Below are 24,135 nucleotides of genomic sequence, written 5' to 3'. Positions count from 1 at the left end.
GAGTCCCACAAGGATCCTTACTGGCACCGATACTGTTTTCCATCTACATGTATGATATCCCGCACAACCCATTGTCATCAATCGAAACCCTATAAGCGGATGATACAGCGATATTTGTCAGATCTTTAAAGCCGCACCTAGCCATCAAGAAACTACAGGAAAACTTATTGCTAATCGGACAATATTTCGCCAAATGGCGACTCCAAGTGAATCCTCAGAAAAGCGTAGCCGTGTTATTCTCCAGAATATTAATGCTTCCTAAAGGAGACATCCTCCTGTTTAACATAAAAATTCCATGGCTAACTGAGATCAAATATCTTGGCGTACTATTAGACAGAAAACTGACTTTCAGCTCCAATATCAAGACTCTCTGTTTAAAAACATCAAAAACAATAGCTCAGCTCTATCCACTAATTTACAGGAACAGCAAGCTGAGCACCAGAATCAAACTACTCATATATCAATTGATGGTTCGTCCAATATTCACCTACGCTTCTCCGGCCTGGAGTCATATCGCTAATACTAATATTCTCAAGTTACAACGTGTGCAAAACAAATGTCTCAGAATGATCTTGAACACCCCATGGTTTGTACGAAATTACTGAGAAACTACAATACTGAGAACTAATCTCCAGATAGCGGGGAATATGAAAAGCATTTGCTTCACCCCTTAGGTCAATAATGTTGTAAGTTGGTAGGTAAAGGCCAGTTGAGTTATTAATAGGTATAACTCATTGCTTATGGTCTTTGGCATAATGAAGATCTTGAAATGTGTTGTATTTATCAGTTTTCATTTCTTTTAGTGGGGGGGGAGTTCACACGCGGAAGTTATTTTTGTTCTTACACAAATAATAGTACTACCTGAATTCAAAAGAATTTAAATATCTCCTTCCTGGAATCAAAGTTTTTTGTTGTTGTTCTTTTGACGTGGTGGTGTTTTAATTTTCATATTTTAAATGGTAGGTGATATTATTAACTTAGAATTAGTCCAAGTTAGGAATAGAACAATGTAAAGAACTTCGCGTTGTCTGTTTTTTTTTGCAGAAGGGCAGTTGCATGTAAGCCAAACACAAACTATAGCAAATGACCGAACTATACATAAATTAAAATTATCATGACTGGTGGGTAGAGCATTAGGATTCCGAGATTTGGAGCGATAAATCTCACTGCGTATGATGATACAATGGCCGTGAGTCCCTTACGGGAAGGTACGACACCATCTCAATCCTCCCTCCCCCCCCAAATTTCATCCGGGGCTCGGGACCGGCATAGCTGACGAATCAGGCCTATGGTTAGGTCTTAAGTATTCCTGACTGTATCCTGTGTGTTCACGGGACCGGTTTGCCTGCTTGCGGGATGAATAACCCCAGATATAAATAACCAAAATATAGCCCTGCTGTCCACGCCCAAGACCGGATAACTTGGCTATGGCTGAGGAAGATCCTGAAGTTCCTCACGTCGTCGACGAGAATCGAACCTAGGACACTCCTTCCCCAGTCATGAATTCATCATTTGAATTTGCTTGTGTAGATGTTAGTGGCCTGGAACTTATGAAGGTGTTAGAAGCACTGCTTCCTATATTGTAACGCTTTCACGGAACGATACCATGGTTCTATTTGCAATTCGCCTCGAATTCAGTAGGAAGAAAAGTTTTCCAACAAAGGTAAAAGTTCAGCAGTTAACAAGGGTAATGAATTGTAATTTTTGAAAGTCAGTTTTAAGATATTAAATTATCTCAATTCGTTCATTTGTATATGATATATTTTTAATATAAATGACCAAGATTTCATTCATATCTTTATTTGAACTGTTGCATCCGTTTGTTTAAAATTCCCATAAGCAAATGCACTGCTGGTCCTTTGCCAATAACTTGCAATTAAAGGAACTCCAAACCAATTTTGATATTAATGGGAAGCCATTCTACGGAGATTATCTCCAGAGAAAAGAGAGAATAATAAAAGTTGACTGCATTTGGGAAGGGATGTATAAGTGACATTTATAAAAAAAAAAATATGAGAAAAATAATTTTTTTTTTCACGAATATTTTTGACCACATCTACGTGGACAAAATAACTTTGGGAAATTAGAGTGTTAGGCAAATATGAAAACAGTTGCATTTATGGCTAGAAGCACGCGGGAAGAGTCGTGAATTGAGAATTTTGCATTTTATTTGGTTCCGAGTCTTTCTACAGCTATCAAATAAGGGAGATAAATTAAGTAAACATGCACCGTGACCATGAATGCTAATCTTAAACCTATCAGTTGGACCTTAGAATAGTTCCCACAAAGGTTAATGCGCTTAATGAAATATGTAAATGAAAATCCAGTGGGAATCTGTGAAAGAGGCAGCGTGTAAATTATTTGGATGCGGTCCAGTAGGCCCGAATATTGCTTTTCGAAGTGCGTCAGAAATTTTAACTTATTTTGGAAACCACTCATGGGCATTCAACAGCAAGAAAGGTATTCATATATCAAAAATAGGGTTGTGTTTTAGCATATATTTATATAAAATGCCCAAGTGTCCATATACTGGAGATCGCTTTTATCCAGTGTTCCATATAAATAAAAAATACTTTAAATGGTTCACTCTATTAGATTGAAGCATACCTAGGAATTGTTCATCTTATTAAGTGTAAGCACTTGTGTTAACCCAAGTATAACCTTTTTAAGACATTTTCCCCACCCTCTTGGAGTCGTAATGTCATTGGATCCTTTTATCTCATTCGCTGGTAACTTTAGTTTTAAGAGTGCAGACAGATGTGCCATTTCGCAAGAAATCTTTGCATAAACAAATCAGGGCGTTTCACATTTGTGTCATTCTAATAGAGAGAGCCATTTCAAGTATTTTTTTAATTTATTTTTATTTATTATGCCTATGGAACACTGAATAAAAACGATCTCTAGTATTCACTCCATCGCGTGTTTTTCGATCTTGTATCAAAATGCTTTAAAAGTATTATTTCTTCACATTTTCCACAATTGAAATACAAAGCCAATGACCCCTTATTTCCGAATAATATAAATATATTCCAGTATTTGGTGAAAATCACTTTCAATCAAAACACGCCATTGAGAGAGGTTGGACAAACGTTACCTTTTAAGACACGAAGCTACAAAAGGGAATGCGAATGAAGCAAAAGCATTACAGTCAGAGTGGAGGCTGACTAATTAGTTAATAGCAGAAACAAAAGCGCACAGGAACTCGCAACAAAGGAAGAGATATCCTAATTGAACTTTCTTACAGAAAAGGTGAGACAATAGGATGCCGATCAGACAAGCCGGTAAAAAAAGAAAAAAATAGAAGGAAACGTTTTCGCTAGTGGATAATTGTCGACGATCTCTGTATAATGGAAGCACTGCTAGCTGGAGAAACATTGTCTTTGTCTCCTAACGGAGATGGGGAAAAAAAAAAAAATTAAAATGAGCAGTACCGGCACACGTCTTAAAATAATTTAAGTCTCAACTCACGCGATTTGGTGCGTCAGCTATTAAACACAGAAACAACCTGTAATACGCTATTAGTGTATTTACCAAAATGGAACGTTTTGGAGTGGACAGAAAAAGCTTAATTTCAAATGATCTGATTGAGAATTACCTTTGTTTCTATTGATTACAAATCTGCACGTATTTCCGATTATATTTAAAAGAATACGAGGGTTTATACCGCGTTTAAGTTGGCGTTAGCAGTGGCACTAAATATAAAAGGTCATAACTGTACACGTTTAGTACTACGTTGCTAACATTTGGGATTTGCAGTTCACGCAAAGTTAACACCACTATAAAACTTCCCATTTATGTCAATGTATTGAGATAAACTACCTTCGCACAGCACGGACTACACTGATGTGTACCACGTGATCAGATAGGATACAGAAGAGACTGGCACGCCACTCGTTAAAGATGTATAGTATAAATCGATAGAGGACTCGTTGTGTGGGAAAATTTCCATAAATGAATCGGTACAATGTTTTAAACCAGTTACAGAAATATATTACGCCTGCGACTCTTGGAACTAGATTTCTGTAGACTTCTTAAAAAAAAAACAAGGCTTGGCTTAGCGGTAAATACTATAATAGCAAGAATAATTAAGGATTCAACTGTTTTAACAATTTCAAACCCGTGTCTTAGAAATATACCATTTTTTAAACCAGAAATAAATAAATTGTTTACCTTCCATGCCATTGTATCTTTTGTTGTTTGCGAAATATCTTAAACTCGCATGCTATTTATAGATTCTGCAATTAATTTAGATTCCAGATGGGTTATAGCAACACTTGCTTTCATTGCTAAATCCCTTATTGTGCTTCCAAACAGTAACTGATCCAAACCGCTTTGAAATTAATCTCCAACTGACAGATTTCCTGCCAATGATTTACTTCTATTTTGTGAAATATCTTCTTAAACAGAGTTCTCTCAAAATCCTGCGAGGCACGTAATTTTATGCACGGTCTAAATCAGTCATTTGTTCTCCCACTCTGCCAAAATTCCAACAAAGAAGCTTCCATTAGGTCGACATCTCACTTTCCAAACTTCGTGGACAAGATCACCATTTAATCGCTTTAGTTACTGATCCAGTGCATCAGGTCTTCCGTGATGCACAAAGCCCAAACGTTCCATTGAATACATTATAACTATTACTGTGACGGGAAGGAGCTTAGAAACGCGCAATATGAATTAAAATTCTTAATCCTATGCGTTAGCTCAATCTGCGTTATTGTATTCCAAGAAGAATACTTACGGTGGATCTCAACTCTAAATAGACTTGTCTTTGTTCATCGGTGATTTCCCCAGACGGTTTAATAATACCTTGAAAGAAATGTGGATAGATTAGCGGCCATACGATTTAACTTTGTAAGAATAATCAACCCCTTTGTAAATAGACCCTTCGTAAACAGAAGTGATGGCGAATGCGATTTTAAAGCATTAACACTACATAAACAGTATCGGTATGGAAAGACGACGCTATATGAATTTAATCAAATGCAAACAAAGCGAAAAGTTCGTGAAATATATCCCTAGTATCAATTTAAGACAATGTGTTTAACAAAGAAATATAACGGAGAATATTATTTACAAAGTGCTACTCGAATACAGTTTTAAGATGCTGTAATTGGGTCCCCAAAGACTTGAGTTTGAGAGTAGGTTTTGGCCACCATTTCGTAACTTCCATCTATAGAAAGGGTAAATATCTTCTGTCAAATTCCGACATTTATCCTTTTGTTATATATGTTAATTGCTCATTTTATATTCGCATTTTCATTCCCTTATGATGGCCATTAGATTGAAGATAAATGTCAGAACTTCCAAAGATTCCACATTAACTGAAAATAATTTCCTATATTTGTGTTTCGAGAGTTCTAACTTCATTATTATTCTCTGTACAATGAAATACATTTATTTTCCTTAATATAACGTCTTTGAATTTGACATTTACCTAAGTCTATCCACTGTCTTGTGTTCTTGGCTTGCGTGACTGTGTCGACCACGTATCTACAGCTCTAGTAGTTTATATTAATCAAATAGCGGCACAGAGAGGAACAGTGAAGACACCATGCGCAACCCGTGAGGTGGAAGTTAAGCTGCTAACTACTTTCCGAGAGAGAGTAGTTAACAGCTTAAGCTAGTAATTCTCTTTAATGGCATTCCAGGAAGAAGTACACGCTAATAATGGTAGCTCCAGCTTCCGATGCTAACAGCGAGAACCATTTCTGCGAGGATATGGGAGAGAAGAGGAGGGGGAAAGGAATGGGCCCCCCCTTAAACAAAAGCGTCATTACATCGATGACGAGTTCCGTCACTTGTACTTCCTTATGTGTCGTTTCATTGACAGAATTGTGACCATTGTTTCTCTCTCCAGCCTACAAACACACAGCTGCCTTTAATAGTACGCTCACAACAGTGTCCTGCACTCGTATTGCAGTTGGGTTGGTAAAATACCGGAATATTAGCATTTTCAGAGCACACACAGTTTGCTGGTGAATGCAGTTGTTGATTGTAATTGAAAATTGTGTTATCTGAATTCATCTCAGGAAATACAAGTTGCAAACCTCTTGTGGTAGTCCCGTTTGTTCGTGGTGCCCTCTATTGTTTGCACCATTAAGCTAGCGCACAGCTGAATTGTATGAACGAGTTATGCACTGTATTGAAAATTTCCAGAAGACTTATAAACTAGTTTAATCTAAGCTATTAGGGCTAAAGAATAAGGATCGTTTGGTGAATATCATAGTTCTTGAACAACCAGGAAAAGAATCGGTGTTTGGTTAAACAGATGGGATAAGGCGTGAATGTTTCATATTTTATTTTATCATTAGTGTAGTATTTAAAGGATATTATAGTTGATCCTACTTGGAAATGAGGTGACATAACCAGCGTGTCCATTCTCCAACCAAAAAGCTACGGGTCCGAATCCCTGGATATTTTGCAAATGACTGTAGATGGGAGAAGAATTTAATCATCCGATGTGGGTCCTCCTCCCGCTTATTGGAGGCTTGAAAAAGTTCCATGTTTGATCTTCTAGACCCAGTTTCCAGAGTCTGTAAAAAAATAACCGAAAAAAGTTTACCCCAGCAAAATTCTCCTATGAAACAAAGAACATCTTGTCTTTTAATCATTCTAAACATTGATAATACAATGGCGTATATATATATAGTAAGGATGTACAGTTTTTCTGTTTGAAGTGTTGGCATTTACTTATCTGTTGCTAGAAGTTAATTGTCATAAACATAAAATGTCGTCAATCACTGATTTTGACAAGTGAACTGCAGAAATTGCATCCACAGCCAGAATGCTTCAGTTTGACAGCAGTAAATTATACTGACTTATTGGAAGCGATTAATAACGAGAAAAAAACTTAGTACGCTATACTGAAGCCAGCAGATGGTGCCCATCTGCTTCAATATAGCATATCACGTTAAGATGAAAAGATTGTGATTGGTTGAATTTTTGAACGGACAAAAAAAAGCTAAAATTCACAGTAGATTTCACTGTCAACGTAACTGGTTGTTCTAAGTATGTAGGGTGTGTGTTCTATAATTTCAAGTTAATATTAGACATTGCGTAGACCTGTGGATTTCAGAAGTGCAAATCTCCAATTAAATTCTTTTGTTTTGAAAACTGCCAATGATTCGCAACAAGAGATGTCAAAATGGAGCATACCTGACTAAGAAGTGTGTACTCGAAACCTTGTTAGAATTTAGTTTATTTTTGAGTTTTCTCATAAATCATATTAAACCATTATATACATTATCAAACTGCGTGTTCTTGCATGTACGATATGTGAATCGTATGTTTAGAATAAGGGACACCAGAACTCATGTAACTCAAGAATTACTTCATCCATTCAAGCTTGGTCATTCTGTAGCCGAATCAGCGTAAAACTTCTGCAGTGCATTAGACCACAAGGCTATTAAGAAGACCACTGCACTTGTCGGAAGTGTTAAGCAACACTTTTAACCCGAAAACACTTCTGTTTATATGCTTTTAGTTGAATTCTGGGCCGTAGACGACAGAACTGACCAGAAATGTATTGTAGTAAGGTACTACCAGACATTGGTCAGTGGAAGGCTTGAACAGTTCAAGGAACTGCAGATAGATCCTTCCTCTGAACCAGCAATAGTACAGGCTTGGAACTGTTCGATCATTTTGTTTCTGGGTAATATCCAAAAATTGAGATTTGACCATAAATTCAAAAAACAAACCTCGATGCTGAGAAATTAAGGCTTAAGATCAACATCAACTGTACATCATTTTCGAAACCACTAAAAACGTGAAATGCAAGTCACTGAAGACACTTGGTTTGAATCCCCCTCAAGAAGATGTGGTTATTAGCAAAACCACCTACAGAGTAGTTAACTAGCCTTATAGTTTATAAGGTAGCATTTATTCAAATTATATGGGAAATGACACATCATTTCGAGTTTGTCTGTGTAGTAATAACCGTTTAGGAGCACGCGCGCTTTGAAACACATCATATATGCCGTTTACCCCATTCAAGAGTATATAAATGTCATGATAAAGGCTGTTAATATAGCCAATAAACATAATAAAGTACTAGTTGCTACTACAAATAAGTAGTAGCGTGTACAATATAAATAAAAATTTCCGAAAATGAGATTTATGTGGGGGGGTAGGGTAAATTGAAAATTTTATCCAATCGTTTTTCGTCACAGTCACAAAATAAACCTATTCAAAAATAAATCTATAAATATTCAATTCCCCGTTGAAACCCAAATTGTAGAAATAAGATTTTCAATATCTTAGTTTCATGAAATATCGTTTGTTTAGAAATTTAATTACTATTATCAATTAAATGTTTGTTATAATAAAGTAATAGTTACAGCATTATTGGTATTGCATACAGATCTCAGAGATGAAGTGCATTATATGCTAAAGTAAGCTTTTAAAAGTAAGAATAACACCCTATTTATTTAAGACACGACACAGTCGCTGTTTCCCATCTTAGCTACGGCTAAAGCTTTCTTTAGGCTAGAAGTAAAAGGTGTTGACTTGCTAGGCAGGTGCATGGCGATCAGACTGAATTGGTTAAAAGCTACGGTTGAAGAGGAGAGGGAAAGACAGAACGTTGTAGAAATCAGAGTGGGAAGTTGGGTAACAAAAGAAGTGCATTGGGTAGAATTACATCGGAAGATGTGGGTGAGGTAATCACAGAAACGGAAAGAGGGAGGGGGGGTGTAGAGAAACAGCAAGGCACGAGATTAAAAATGGAAGGTAGATTGAAGAATAAATATGCAGGGGAGAATGAAGGACATCTGGAAGATAAACAAAAAATAAAACGACGGAATAACAGTTAAAACGGAAAGATAGATGAACTAGAGACGTGCAAGGAGGAACTGAAAACACAAAAATAAGGTTAGATTTCATGGTATTGCCGAAGAATCCAAGTTTTGTCCATACCAACAACTTTGAACATCTTGACTCAATAAAAGAACGCAAGCACCGAAGTAATGTCTTTATGGTAGAGGAGTAGAGCGTGGCAACAGTGTCATCACTAAAATCCGATTTCAAAGACTTCAGGTAGGACGAGAAGAACACGAGATGAGTATTGACAAATGGCTTGTCAATCCTGGACACGATCGTTTCGGAATAAACAAGCTGGTTCGGATTAAGCTTGATATATTGTTTCGGAACTAATTTATTTGGGTTGCAAAACATTGGTCTGTTAACCCAAATCCTCACCATTTTCGACCAATTGAAGTCATGCCCATCCTGGTTATTTCTTTGCCCACTCGTTCTTTATTTTATTCCTTAAAATATAAAACAATGAAATTATTGACAGCTAACGAAAGAAGTGTTTTGCTTATAATACAGACTTCGTGTTTTCCCAGTTATCTGCTAACTTCTTTAAATGTCGGACGTTTCATAACAACATCGACTCCCCACTCAATAGATGTCGTCTATCATTTTCTTTCCATGAATCAGGAAACAAAGTGAATCTCAAATATCACAGAAGATTATTTATAACCATCTGTGATATTTGATTTTTCGTTACACGAAACAGGAGAATCCCAATTAACAGCCATTGAATTAACTCAAATTAACAGTAATTTACGTATTTACCAAAGCATGGCCAAATGGTGGACTATTTCAGTTAATTCCGAGTCCACCCTTCGCCGAGATATCTACCCATTTCCGGGTTCCTCTTTCCCATGTTGTCTTAAGTGATTTTGTACCAGTACTTTTCAAAGAGAGCCATGGCAATAGTGACGTCGCTTCTTCACTATAACCTTACTACTGTGGGATTAATGTTTATTCTTTTCAACCAAAATCTTCAAGATTGCATAGATTTCTTCTGAATTTTATTTGTCATTCTTCCTCCACCGACGTAATTCTTAGTTCATACTACTACATCTCTTCTCGCATTTTCTTCACCCTGCTTTAATCCCGCGCCTTTTCGATGTGCTTTTTCGGTTTCTATAATAATCTCATCCACCTCATCCTCAGTTGTAATTCTACCCTACGATCTTTATCCAGTTATCCTGATCTCTGACCGCCCTTTTAAGTGGCTTCTCTAAGGTTCTGTGTTTGTTTGTTCTCTAGAATGGTTGTTCCGAAATCTAATCCTGTCCATCCACGATGCTAATGTGTGATAAGTTTACAATCTTTGATCTGTCGGATCGGCCAACAAATTAATTCCTTCTGTTTGCTATAAATAACCCTTCCCCCTGTATAAGTTTGTAGAAGAATTTTTGTTTAGTGTTGTGCACACCATATTAGACTACCGCTCTCTAATTGCTTTGTGTATCCAATGTTAGCGCAAGAACAGGTTATTGCTCCAATGAAAAGTCATATGTTACGAAACAAAACGATTAAAAACAATGTATACACCTCCTTCCTTTTGTCAAAAAAACCAAATAACCTCCTCGTAAAGAATGTATACACCTCCTTCCTATTTTCACGAAACCAAATCCGTTCCTCTTAAAGAATGTATATATCCTCCCTTCCTATTGTCAAAAAACCAAATCCGTTCCTCTTAAGTATGTACACACCTCCTTCCTATTGTCACGAAGCCAAAACTCCTCCTCTTAAGAATGTATCCACCTCCTTCGTTGTCGTACGGTAGCATCCTCTAGCAAGAGGGTAGCAGCTGATGAGCAGCTCTTCTCCATTTCTCTCTGACTATGGCTCCATCATTCTTAAACCAGTCCATTCCATACACTTCCTCACATTGTCACAAAACCAAATCCCCTCCTCTTAAGAACATATATACCCCCCCTTCCTCTTAAAGAATGTATACACCTCCTTCCTATTGTCACGAAGGCAAATCCCCTCCTGTTAAGAATATATAAAGCTCCCTTTCTATTGTCACAAAATCAAATCCCCATCTCTTAAAGAATGTGTACACATCCTTTCTGTTTTCACAAAACCCTCTTAAGAGCAAGAGCATTATTTAATTCATAGACGTTCCCTTACACGTATGTGATCGTATTCGCTTTGCTATTACACTATTCATTGATCTAAAAGTGATAATAAAAATCAAATTATTTTAATCCCTTTTGCTGCTGTTAGCGTTATGGAATAATTGCGATGCCCACCCTCATGTAGTATCATGGCATCTCCTACAAATATATTGGGTTTTCCTCAAAATATAAACTTGTGCTTAAGGAAGACGTGTCTTTTTTGTATTTACTAAATCAATTGAGGATACTTTTATTTAAATGGAACAAATGAACCGTATGACCTTTTCATTTAGATTAAAAAAGTTGACCGTAAGTTGTTGACCTTCCAAGCAATAGTACTCATGAGAATTACTGCAAGAGTTCTTTTTTTTTCTTACCTCGACTCACTTCTGTTGATATAATTTCTTGATCAATTTAACACCGTTCATCTTCAGTCGGTCTCGTCTTTCATAGTCCCCTAAAGCCAATCCTAAAGAAAAGAAGAAAAAAAAAAGCGTTTAGCTAAAGGAATAACCTCTGGGTGTACCGTAAATGGTCACTCGGCCATGAGAATCGGACGGTTATCTGGTTTAACTTCAAAACTCCACACGTGCAGTTTCAGCAACAGTTTCGCATGAGAGAGGCGATTGCAACTTAGTCACGGAAGCGGAAAGTTATGAATTTTAAATGTTAACTCTGCAAGCGCGGGGGTTGCTGATGCCTTGATGAAGTTCCCAGATGCGAAATACGTGAAAAGGTAGCGGAGAAAAACATAAACACATAAACAAACGAACAATTTCCGGTCGAAATTGCCTTCGAAGCAATTTTCCATGAAGAACGTGGCCAAGTTTATAAATGTTCTCGCTCTCTATATCTCGAATATTATCGAATAGAGAGTGTTCATGGAATATTTAATAGTTCTTTGGCAAATCTAGACACCCTCTTTTCTTTTGCTTCATCACCCATCTTGACCTTTGCCAGTAAGGTACTTTTGTGCTATTTGCAGCGTTGGATTCCAAAGGAAGATCACCGCTACAGAGCGCTGACCGTTTCCTCTATGGAGTTGAGTTGATGTTTTACACATGCGCGTTTGTGATTGAAATAGACAACAGAAGGCTGCGCGAAATCTATTGTTGTCTCGGGAAAGATTCACGCGCTACATGCAGCGCGTGTAACTTTAGTAAGCTGACAACTGAGAAATATGGTGAATCAAATGGTGACATCAAAACAAATTTTGAACCCATAAAGATCGTAAATTTCGAGCAATGATAAGAATACAAAACCGTTCTTGGACAACAGTAGTCACTAGGGGAATGCTACCAACACCAAAAAAACATAGTACGGTTCTAATCTCAGCTAACTTTGTTGGTAGTCCATTAGAGTTTTATAACGAGTGACCTACTTCGTGTTCGGGATTTGCAAGTTCTGACGTGCATCGACAGTAACGCCACCATCCGGAAACAACAAAACACTTCAACCTGGTGACGTACATGGTTATAGGGAAAAACAAAGCCATGATTATTCTCGTAATTTACTGCCTCCCACTAGCATAGAAAAAATATGAGATGGGATAATACAATAACTCTAATTTAACCACAGTTGAAGTTGTTTTTCATCTTCGTTACGAAGCATGTTATTACATTCTTTACTCGAGCTAAAGCAAACAAAGTTTGCTGGATAAATATTAAATAGAGAATATAATTTTTGGTCAAGTATAATATATTTTATAAATAAATGAAAAAACTTGCAATAACTCTCAGTTTAAAAAGATATATTTCGGTGATTACACCACATTTTTTATTATTCAGTTATACAAAATACTGAAATAATAGTTCCCGACAAGTTTCGTAAATCGTAGGATTTACATCTTCAGGGGGTAAATAGTATAACTTAAAGTTTAAACAAGAGAATTAATAAATACAAATGATAACCTGGCTATTCATAAAACTCAAATAACAGAATGCAGATATATAACGTTATTGACGTTGAACAATACTGGACGATGTCACGTATTCTTGTTCTCGTTCATACAGTCCGAGCTCAGATTGAGGTAGATTTTTTATTAGAGCTGACCACACTTGATGGAGAATTAAACCTTGGTTTTTATTGCATTGGGTTGAGTTTTTTAGCATATTAGCAGCTTCTTTAAATTTTCTTATATAACTGTTGTTTTCTATGTATGACATCGTCGTTTTTTGCCAGAGTACATCGTGTCCAGTGGAAGTGGTATGGAAAGTAAGACCCGTTTTTTTGTTCTCTTTTGTATTGTACGTCTTTTTGGTGTTCAGCCATTCGTATTTCTCCAGATCTTCCTGTCTGTCCTTCGTAGCAAATCCCGCAAGAGCAATGGATTTTGTAGACTCCTGGTTTTTTAAGAGGATGATGAGGTGGTTTTGGTGGATGTAGGAATCTTGAGATTTCTTCCATAGGAAGGAAGGCTACTTTTATGTTGTTTGTTTATTAATTTGGCTAGCTTATCTGTAACATTTTTGATATAAGGAAGCGAGATTGCGTTTTTGTAATCCTGTTTTATTGTGTTGTTAGTTGGAGGCATTTTAAGGATTCCCTTGATGGTTTCTGTTTTATCCATTCTGTTGGAGGATTTGTGTTAAGTATTTTAGTTCTTCATTACATCTTTCTTGTGTGCTGGAGATATTGTATGCTCTGTCTCGAAGAGTTTTAATTAAGCTTATTTTTTGTGAAGGATGGTGGTGTGAGGTTACATTTAGAAATCTTCCAATGTTTGTCGGCTTCCTATATACTGAGAAGGAGAGTTTACTTCCTTCATTAACTTCTAATAGAATATCCAGAAAAGGAAGTTTTTTTTGTTTTCTTCTTGTTCTAAAGTGAATTTTATGGTGTTGTGCAAATCGTTGAGATAATTTTTGAAATTGATAAGTTCATCTGTTGTTCCATTGAATATGATGAAAATATCGTCCACATAGTGTAGCCATATTTTTGGTTTTTTATGGTAATTCTTAAGAGCATTGTTTCAAATTTTTTCATAAATAGGTTTGCTAATACCGGTGATAATGATGAACCCATGGCCAGTCCTTTTTTTGTTCCCAGATTCTGTCTTTATAGGTGAAAAAAAGTATTGTTTATACAATGTTTAAAAAGATTCAAGATGTCCAGAGGGAAGAGGTCTTCTAGGAGATTCAAAATTTCTTGTCTCGGGACATTTGTAAACAAGCTGATAATGTCTAGACTTGCTAAGATGTCTGTTGGACCAATATGTATATCTTTCACTTTTTCTATGAAATGTTTACTATTTTTTATGAAGGAAGATGTTTTTCCTGTATGTTGTGAGATCATGTTGGTGAGATATTTCGTCAAGTTGGAAGTCGGTGAATCTCTTCCATCTACTATTGGTCTTAAAGGTACATCTGTCTTATGGATCTTTGGAACACTATATATTCTTGGTATCAAAGGATGTTTTGATTGTAAGTATTTTTTAAGTTCTTCCGTCCAGAGAGGCACTATTTTTTATTAGATCATTTGTTTTTTTGTGTGTATGCCAAGTCGGATCTCTGTCTATGGGTTTGTAGGTGTTTGTATCTTCCAGGAGACTTTTCATTTTGTTATCATATTCTGTAGCATTTAAAACGACAGTTGCGTTGCCTTTATCCGCTTTTATTATGACAATATTTTTGCCATCCTTTAACTTTTTAAGGCAAACGTATTCATTGTAAGGTTAGATTCCTACGAGGTAATCTGCTTTTTAATAGTAAAGCTGTACTTTCTATACGGATAAGATCTGTCGTGTTGTCCGGTAGATTTCTAATTCCTTTTTCTATTTGTGCTATGATATCAATTTATGGTAGGAAACGTGGGGTTAAGGCGAAGTTAAAACCCTTAAGTAGAAGGTTATTCTCCTCTTTTTGTTAGGACTCTCGAAGAAAGATTAATAACTACTTTTGAATGATCTAGTTGTTTTTTATGTATTTCCTTCTTCTGAAGGAGTAAGTTGAACTTATGAATTAATGTATGTTTCTTCTGTTCTGTGATCGTTATTCCTTTGTTGAATGTAACATTATCAATGTTGTTCCATAGGTAGGATGGAAGAGATGTGGCCAGTTCATTATGAAGAGAAAGTGTTATTACTAATTAATGCTAATTCAGCCCTATTATGATAAATTCTGGAGGCCTTGTTTGTATGGAATATGCGTTTGATTTTGATGAATTTCTGGATGACTTCGTTATCTCTGCATCGGATGAGGAAAATTAGACGATTAATGAAGTTGAGATGTTTAATGCGTAGTTTCTCTAGTTGTATAACTTTATGCCAAAAGCACTCACCTAAGTTTGTAATTGCAGGCGTAGACTTCTGTGGCTAATTGGTTCAAAAGATATATTTCGTACAATATATCTTTAATACAAGACGTACAATACAAAAGAGAACAAAAAACGGGTCTTACTTTCCATACCACTTCCACTGGACACGATGTACTCTGGCAAAAAACGACGATGTCATACATAGAAAACAACAGTTACATAAGAAATTTAAAGAAGCTGCTAATATGCTTAAAATCCCAACCCAACGCAATAAAAATCAAGGTTTAATTCTCCATCAAGTGTGGTCAGCTCTAATAAAAAATCTACCTCAATCTGAGCTCGGACTGTATGAACGAGACCAAGAACACGTGACATCGTCCAGTATTGTTCAACGTCAATAACGTTATATATCTGCATTCTGTTATTTGAGTTTTATGAATAGCCAGGTTATCATTTGCATTTATTAATTCTCTTGTTTAAACTTTAAGTTATACTATTTACCCCCTGAAGATGTAAATCCTACGATTTACAAAACTTGTCGGGAACTATTATTTCAGTATTTTGTATAACTGAATAATAAAAACTGTAGTGTAATCACCGAAATATATCTTTTGAACCCATTAGCCACAGAAGTCTACTCCTGCAACTCTCAGTTTTCATGGCACTTAATAATATGATAATACACCATTTCACTACTTGTATATGAAACGATATTTACATTGGTTTGGGGGTTTGTAAGATTACGTTGTGATTCCTAGCGCCCTCTATATTTCGCAAAATGCATTTTTATTTAGATGACTAAATAATCGATGATGGCCCATTTAGTAATTTGTTAGCTAATTTTCACTTGCAAAGATTCCACGCAATTTTGAGAGTGAGTCAAGTCCATCGCAAGATATGCACGTGGGACACTAATATTAAAGTACCTAGTCATTCTTAGCCTGAATTATTGAATATATTAAGCCCCGGTTTGGATGAAAACGTTTTTCGTGGCAATCTTTTTTACATCTTATTTAGTTGAAGAGTGAATTGGAGAAGTCAGCTGGTGCTACTTTTCTAATTAAATGTATAGGGTTTGAGACATCAGTTTAAAGCAGTTCAGTATGTCCAGCGTTTAATTTACTGGTTACTAATTGAGACTAACAAGTACAATCAATTTTCAAATGAAACTTGGAGGGCATCCTGTTTTGAGCAAATCAGTTTGTGAATTCTTAGGAGTAATTATCATAAATTCAACTGGAGATTATCAATAAACGAAGGAAAACGCCTGCATTTTGAGAACGTTCTAAACTGCCTAAATGAGAGGAGTCGTATGATGTCCACAAATAATAATCAGGACCATCTGAGATGAATGCTGTTAAGTGCTACCTCACGATGAATACAGAAACGTCATGGTTGATTGGTTTTCGTTATTAGTCCTTTGTATGCTGGGATTGCTAGTCGCATTTATTGTTCCAAGTAAATTTACAAGTAGGAGGCTTTTGTTGGATGTTACTACTGCCTGATTAAGCTAAAAAGATCGGTGATCTTCTGGGAAATAAGACAAAGGATACCAATGCAGTTATTACTTAGCAACTAATGTAAATATTATCGCGTTTAATCAGTCAAAATATAATGACTTCATTGGAAGGAAATGAGATAAACAAGAAAAGGTATTTGCGTGAAATATACTAGCCTAATGTCTTAATAAAATGGTATAAATGTGAAAGATGCTGATCTCTTACATTTGAGAAACATAAACATCGACATCTTCCTATAACCTTTGACCTCCGCAAGTTCTTTGCGAGTTTTTGCCTTTTGATATCAGCAGTGAAAAAAAAATCTCTATATATTGTATAAACGGAGTAGAGTTGTTTAATCCAGCGTTTCCCAGATTTTTCCTACGACAGAAACACTTCACAAATCCTGAAATTTTCATGGAACACGTTGGTTATTTTTGTAATGTATAATTAATTGTTAATTTAGCTGATTTTTTATTAATTAATAACTGATTAAAAATTAATTAACCATAAACATTATTAACTTAATTTGTGCTGATTTTCATTGACATATCCCATTCTGATCACCAAATATATTTATAATATTATTATAAGTACTTACGAGTGAATGCAGACTTTTTCTCCTGTGTGCTGGTAGTTTTCCCCTCCTTTTGTACATCCTGGAGATCGCTTTGTAGGCTGGTGGTGGATGTCTGTTCTAGGTCTGAGATTTTCGACATATTCACGAATGTTATTCTCTTCAGAATATTTCCACTATAAAATATTTATTCATTAAAAGTGCTTAGAAAACTAAAATGACAAATTTCAGGAGAACTTATACTCACGCGGAAACACTTATTCACCTTCCGCGGGAACAGAGTTTGGGAAACCGTGGTCTAATCTATTGTAATCAAATAAGGCACAGAAGCCTTCAGTGTTGTTTGGTAATTTATAATTAACTGTATTGGAATCAACTCCCGTGCGCAACTTTCGAAAGTTGGTGCCTCCACGTTGATTACAATATCTTTGAAAAGTTGGTACTGTTCTTATGGCGTCGCTCACTTTAAACTCCATTGCGCTTTGGGTAACAGGCAGCGTACCCCTCCTCCCATCTTTGAGTAAATCGCTACCCCTCTCTTCTTTCTAGTTTTCGTTTCAAGAATTCTAAGCGTTACTTCTAATTTACAGTAAAAAGTTACGACGACTGTTATTTGCTTTTAACTCAGCTTACTTCGATGGACCTTCCTATTCGAATTCAACACTATTATGCAAGTTGGTTTTTTTAATCATATTAATATATCCTCCTAGTCGTATTTATATATTCATTCTGCACATGAAAGGATGCAAAATCACGAGTTCTGAGTGTGGACAAGTAGGTTAAGTAATAAAAATTGGAACCTACCGATGTTTGATGTTTTTTTCAGCTAGAGAATGTTTTTGTCATTCGGGAACATAGCGTACACCAGGGGTGTTCAACCCGTCGATCGCGGAGCGATTTTTGATCACAAATATTAGAAACATTGTTATTGAAACTTGTATGTATGAGAAAAGCTCGCGGGCTCTAAGTGTAAACATCACCGAAGTCAGTCAGAAAGAGTTCAAACAACTTTCCGATGGCCAGCAAATTACAATCAAAAGAAAGCAGAGGAGAACAAAAGGCGTGCAGAACTTGAAACCTTAGATGAAAGACTCATACCGATTCTTTGAGGTTGCCAAACTTCATACGAGGTCTCAGAGGAGGCCTAATAAAAAGGGACTGTAGCAAGCAGAAGGGGTCCCGGTTCCGGAATTACTGTCAGAGAGGAGGTCGCCCGGTTCAGAGTCGCCATCAGAGAGACTTCCCGGATCCACGTTGCTAGAGAGAGGAGTTTCCCGCTTCCAGAAAGGAACTTCTCGGTTCGAGACGTCGCTAGAGAGACTACTTCTAGGCCGCAGACAAGGTTTCAAATTGCCGAAAGGAAGAGTTCCAATTGCCGGAGAAAAGTTTCCAGGCCAGGTTAATGTCAAACATTCACCAGTGTGTTGCGTTTTCATTGCAATTTGATGAATCAAATGACTTTACTGATATTGCTCAGTTAATGGTATTTATTCACATGGTATTTCAAGATTATTCAAGTAAAGAAGAACTTTTGAAAATTATACCATTATTGGGAAGGACTAGGGGAGAACACATTAGTAGTAGGGTAGGCACTCTGATCGAGATAAGATAAGGAATCGTGACGTCATTGGTTGATAAGATGACAACGTCACTATGGGCGTGACGTCATGAGATTGGAATGTTTGGAACTTCCCTGGGGGTAAATGTGTCAGTGATGTAAGATCTTGTGTTTTGGTTTGCATATGGAATTATGGGGGATGGTAGAGATAAGGATTCGTGTTGTGATTGGTAGGACACTCTGATCAAGATAAGATAAGGAATCGTGACGTGGGTGTGTATTGTTATGAGATGTAGATAAGTGATGTCATTTGTCAGGTGTAAATAAGTGACATCATTTGTTAGTTGTAAATAAGTGACGTTATTGTTTTGAATGGAAAGGAAGATATATTAGTGGATAAGGAATCGTGTTGTGATTGTTGGGACACTTCTGACAAGATCAAGATAAGATAAGGAATCATGACGTGGATATTTGTTATTATAGATTTTGGAATGTCTGGAATTTCGCTGGGGCCCTCGTCTGTCAGGGACATCACGTGGTGTTTTTGGTTCTTGCGGGTGATATTTAGAGATAACAATTTTTTTACATATTTTATTTTGCTGAAATACTATTTACAAGTACAGGGTGTTCAGGATAAATTTCACAGTTTCGTAAGGAAAAAGAAAATCTTCTTTGTATCTATTAAATTTAATGAATTCACAAAAAAACATTACAGGCAGAGTTAATTACAATACTATCAACAAGATTTACTCAAAATAACCACCATTAGCATCGATCACAGCTTCAATTCTGCTTCGGAACCTCGAACAAGCTGATGCTACAGTCTCCCTGGGAAGGGCCGCAAAAACTGTTTTAATTTTATCCATTAACTGGGCTTTTGTATTACTGGAAGTGCGATTGGTGTCTTTTTCAACTGCGCCCCATACAAAATAATCCATGGGGTTAAGGTCTGGGGAGTTTGGAGGCCAAACATTTGGACTGGTGAAGTCGTAGAAATTTTCAGACAACCATTTTTGACTTTTCCCAGAGGTGTGGCAAGGGGCCGAATCCTGCTGCCATACATACGGCCTACCATTGGCTACCCTTGTTATCCAGGGCTTGACTACAGTTAGCAACTCCACGAACAAAGCCCGAATTCCAATGCCAGGGTTCTTCAACACCTGTTCCTGCAGATTTGCGAGGAATTCTGCTGTACGAACGCAATCAGATCGTCTGCTAGGGATCTTTCTTCTTGCTACATCCTCGTAGTCACCATTGCAAGTCTCTAGTTCATGCCTGATTGTTTTTACTGTATTCAGGGAGCATTGGGCAGCAGTCGTAATATCCTTATTTTGATGGCGGGCACGAATCATCATGATACAAGTTATTCTCTTCCATGATTCAGGTGGGTTCCAGCTATCCATCCTTTCTGACATCTTGTATATGAATGAAGAAGGGTCCAAACTTTTAAATGAAGAGAAGTGTGTGTTAATACATGTAACTTACGGAAAAATATAATTAATTATAAATATGTCAGATTTATCCCGAACACCCTGTATATTCACTGAGATAAATTCGAAACATGTAATTATCTAAAAATATTTCACAATATTTAGTTTAGACTCAACATTTTCCAAAGAGTTAAATGAATAAAATTTTTGTTACTCACTGTTACATTACAATACAATGCTCCCCACCTAACCCCATCACCTCCAACTGATACCAGTATCAGTTGGAGGTGACATCACTAAAAGATATCTGCAAATGATGAGCTTGCTCATCTCCACTAGCCTCAGCTGACATCTTCTGAGGAGAGGGGGAGTATTGCAGGGAAGACCTCTGTCACCCTCTTGACTACCATTTCACTTCCACTACCTAATGCTATTTTTTTTCCTCCAAAATTATCAGTATCAGTTGGAGGTGACCACTAAAAGATATCCACAAAAGATGAGCTCGCTCATCTCCACTAGGCTGAGCAGACATCTTCTGGAGGAGAGGGGGAGAATAAGGGGTGATGGGGTTAGGTGGGGGAGCATTGCAGGGAAGATCTCTGTCACCTGCTTGATGACCTTTTAACTTCCACCACCTAATGCTATTTTTTTTCCCATCCCAACAATTTCGGACATATGAGTGAGAGAAATAGTCACATGGTCAAACATCCAAAACACTTTTTGAGGATAAAATACTTAACATAATAAGGACAAATAATATAGAATACCCTTTGAGCCACAGAGATAAGATTTGCCTTATGATGTCTCAAAGTAAGATAATCTCACGTCAACATCAAATCCAACAGCATGTAGAAATGTCCGTGAATCATGTGTGCGAAAGTTTAATTTTGGAAGGAATGGTCAGGTAAACAGTATTATAAGGAAAAACAAACGAGTCAAGTGTCTTTGCAGTTATGGCAATTCATTCATCCTGTGCAGCTATCATATTGTGTTGTGGTGATTGAAAAGTAAAGGAAAGTAAAGTAAAATAATAGGTGAGCCACAAAAGTCATTGAAATTTTCTTTCTTCAGGAAAATAGCACGAGACAAAACTCTTCACCTAGCTCTAAAAGGATGGAAACCAATTATTATTTTAGAAGACACATACATTGTGATGTATTTATCCAGGACCACTTGGGAAAAGTTACGCAGGAAGTGGTCTGATATCCTCGGCTACTTGCAAAGAAGAGTTGACTATGAAATGGACCTCAGTGAGTGTTATATTCTGAAATGCCAAGATGGGGAACTAATACTTGATGATACAGGAGCTGATGGAAGTAAAGTTTTTTCTATTAGTTCTGAAGAAGCTGAGAGATTTTCACCATAAATGTACAACATTGATAATCATTTACTATTTTTGGAAACTGGATTACCATCTATTCGTATCATGGGGAAAATTATCGCTAATCATTTAAATTCATCAATCGTAACATTAGACTTTCAAGATTTTATCCAATTCAATCAAGATTCTTTATTTTGGCACATTTACGAACATTACACATTTACGAACTGTTTGTGTATATTTGCTGACAAAAGAACACACAGAATGTTTAGGGAGGCACATGGTGTCATTTCCAGACTGACACAATATCAAATGTATGGAAGTGTGGTTACCATGGTATCTGATTTAAAAATTCTTTTGCATGACCAGCTATTTTGATGTAATGTAACCAAGAAACAGTGAGTAACAAAAATTTTATTCATTTAACTCTTTGGAAAATGTTAAGAGTCTAAACTAAATATTGTGAAATATTTTTAGGTAATTACATGGTTCGAATTTTTCTCAGTGAATATACTTGTAAATAGTATGTCAGCAAAATAAAATTTGCAATTGTAAACTTAAATGAACAAAGATGTGTGTTTTTGTTGTTGTGTTTTTTCACAGGGAATTTTTTACTCAGTTATTCTGGTTAGAACTTGATATTTAAATCCACAACTTTATACCTTAATGCATTCTGTTTAATTATTTAAAAAATCACAACTGTGAAATTCATGCCAGGAACGGGAGAAAAAAAGTGTTGATAACTAATATCCATGTATTGATTATTTTAGAAATTATCTAAGGCTACCTATTGACATTGTTTGAGTTATCTGAAAACAATTCGTTCACATAATCGAAAATCCAAACTGTTAGAATTTGGTGGTTTTACAGAGAGAGAGAGAGAGAGCAGCTAATTAACCCAAAACATGATTTTATTACTTTTACTATTATTAAGGGCAACTCCAGGGAGTCATTAGACTCATCGAGGGAGGCCCCAAATCATATTCATCACAACTATCTGACATTCATACAGTATCTATCATACCTTGCCTTAAATTCATTCACTGTCACAGCATCCACTACAGACTCAGGGAGTGCATTCCACTCATTCACTATTCTAAAAGTAAAGAACCCAGCTCTAACACCTTTACTAATCACACTTTTGTCCAGTTTCCATGGATGTCCCCTAGTCCTCCCACAACCAGCCCTGTTCTCAAAAATATCTTCTGAATTAATTTTATAGAAACCCTTCAGTAATTTGAATGTCTCAATCATATCTCCCCTCCTCCGCCTATCAACCAATTTTTGCAACCCACAAATCCTCAACCTGTTCTCATACGGTTCATTCGACAGACCTGCTATCATCTTGGTCACTCGCCTCTGGATCCTCTCCACATCCTCCCCATCAAGAAGAAACCTAGGTGACCAAATCTGAGCACAGTAGTCTAGATGGGGTCTTATCAAGGCTCGATAGAGAGGAACAATAACCTGCTTGTCAACGTATTCTTCAGCAACCAAGTGATTTGATGAGCTGTTTTGGTCACTTTTGCAATGTGTCCCCTAAATTTCAATTCCTTATCCACCAACACTCCTAAATCTCGTGCCTCATCAATTTCCTGCAGCAGGGTTCCTCCAATGCAGTAAACTGCCGCCAATCTTTTCACCCCAAAATGCATAACCTTACATTTTGCCACCTTAAACTGACATCCATTCTCCTTAGCCCAGACCTCCAATCTATCCAAATCATCCTGCAAAATTTTGCCATCATCTGCATTCACTATAGCCCTACCCAACTTCGCATCATCCGCAAACAAATGAACTGTTCCGCTCAGATCATTTCCTATATAATTTATGAACAAATTAAACAGCAGTGGTCCAAGAACAGATCCTTGTGGCACACCACTAGTCACAGGCCGTCTTGTGGACTCTACTCCCGAGTAAACCACTCTCTGATATCTCTCCATCAACCACCCTCCTATCCATCTCACGAACCCTATGTCCATTCCCATATGCTGCAATTTACTGATTAGAATTCCATGTGGAATCCTGTCAAAGGCCTTGGCAAGGTCCAGTAGAATCACCGTAAACCCATTACCCTTATCCAGTTCAGCCATCACTGTGTTATAATACGTGAGCAAGTTACTGAGGCATGACCTACCCTTCACAAAACCATGCTGTCCCCGATACAGTATCCCATTTTCTTCAATCCAATCTTGTATTTTCCTCTTGACTATTTTCTCTAAGACCTTGACAATGATTCCTGATATACTAATCGGTCGGTAATTTACAACAGCAGTCTTGGAACCACCTTTATGCAGTGGAACTATTTTCCCCTCTTTCCACCCGCTCGGGACTAACCCAGACACGAGACTCAAATTAAACAAAATGGTCAAGGATACTGACAATTCTTTAGCTGCTTCTCGTACAACACGAGCTGGTATACCATCCAATCCCACAGATGTATTGACATTGAGGTTATGCAATAGACTACTCACCTCCACTTCATTAACCACAATTCCCGTATAATCTACTGGTTTATTCGTTTCTGCAATGTCACCACCTGGATGATATACTTTTGCAAAGTGCTCACTCAGTAACTCA

The sequence above is a fragment of the Typopeltis vanoorti genome, chromosome 16 (assembly GCF_054136105.1).
Source record: "Typopeltis vanoorti isolate ZY-2024b chromosome 16, IOZ_Tvanoo_1.0, whole genome shotgun sequence".
In the NCBI taxonomy this organism is placed as follows: domain Eukaryota; kingdom Metazoa; phylum Arthropoda; class Arachnida; order Uropygi; family Thelyphonidae; genus Typopeltis; species Typopeltis vanoorti.
Note: the sequence above shows the minus strand (reverse complement) of the source record.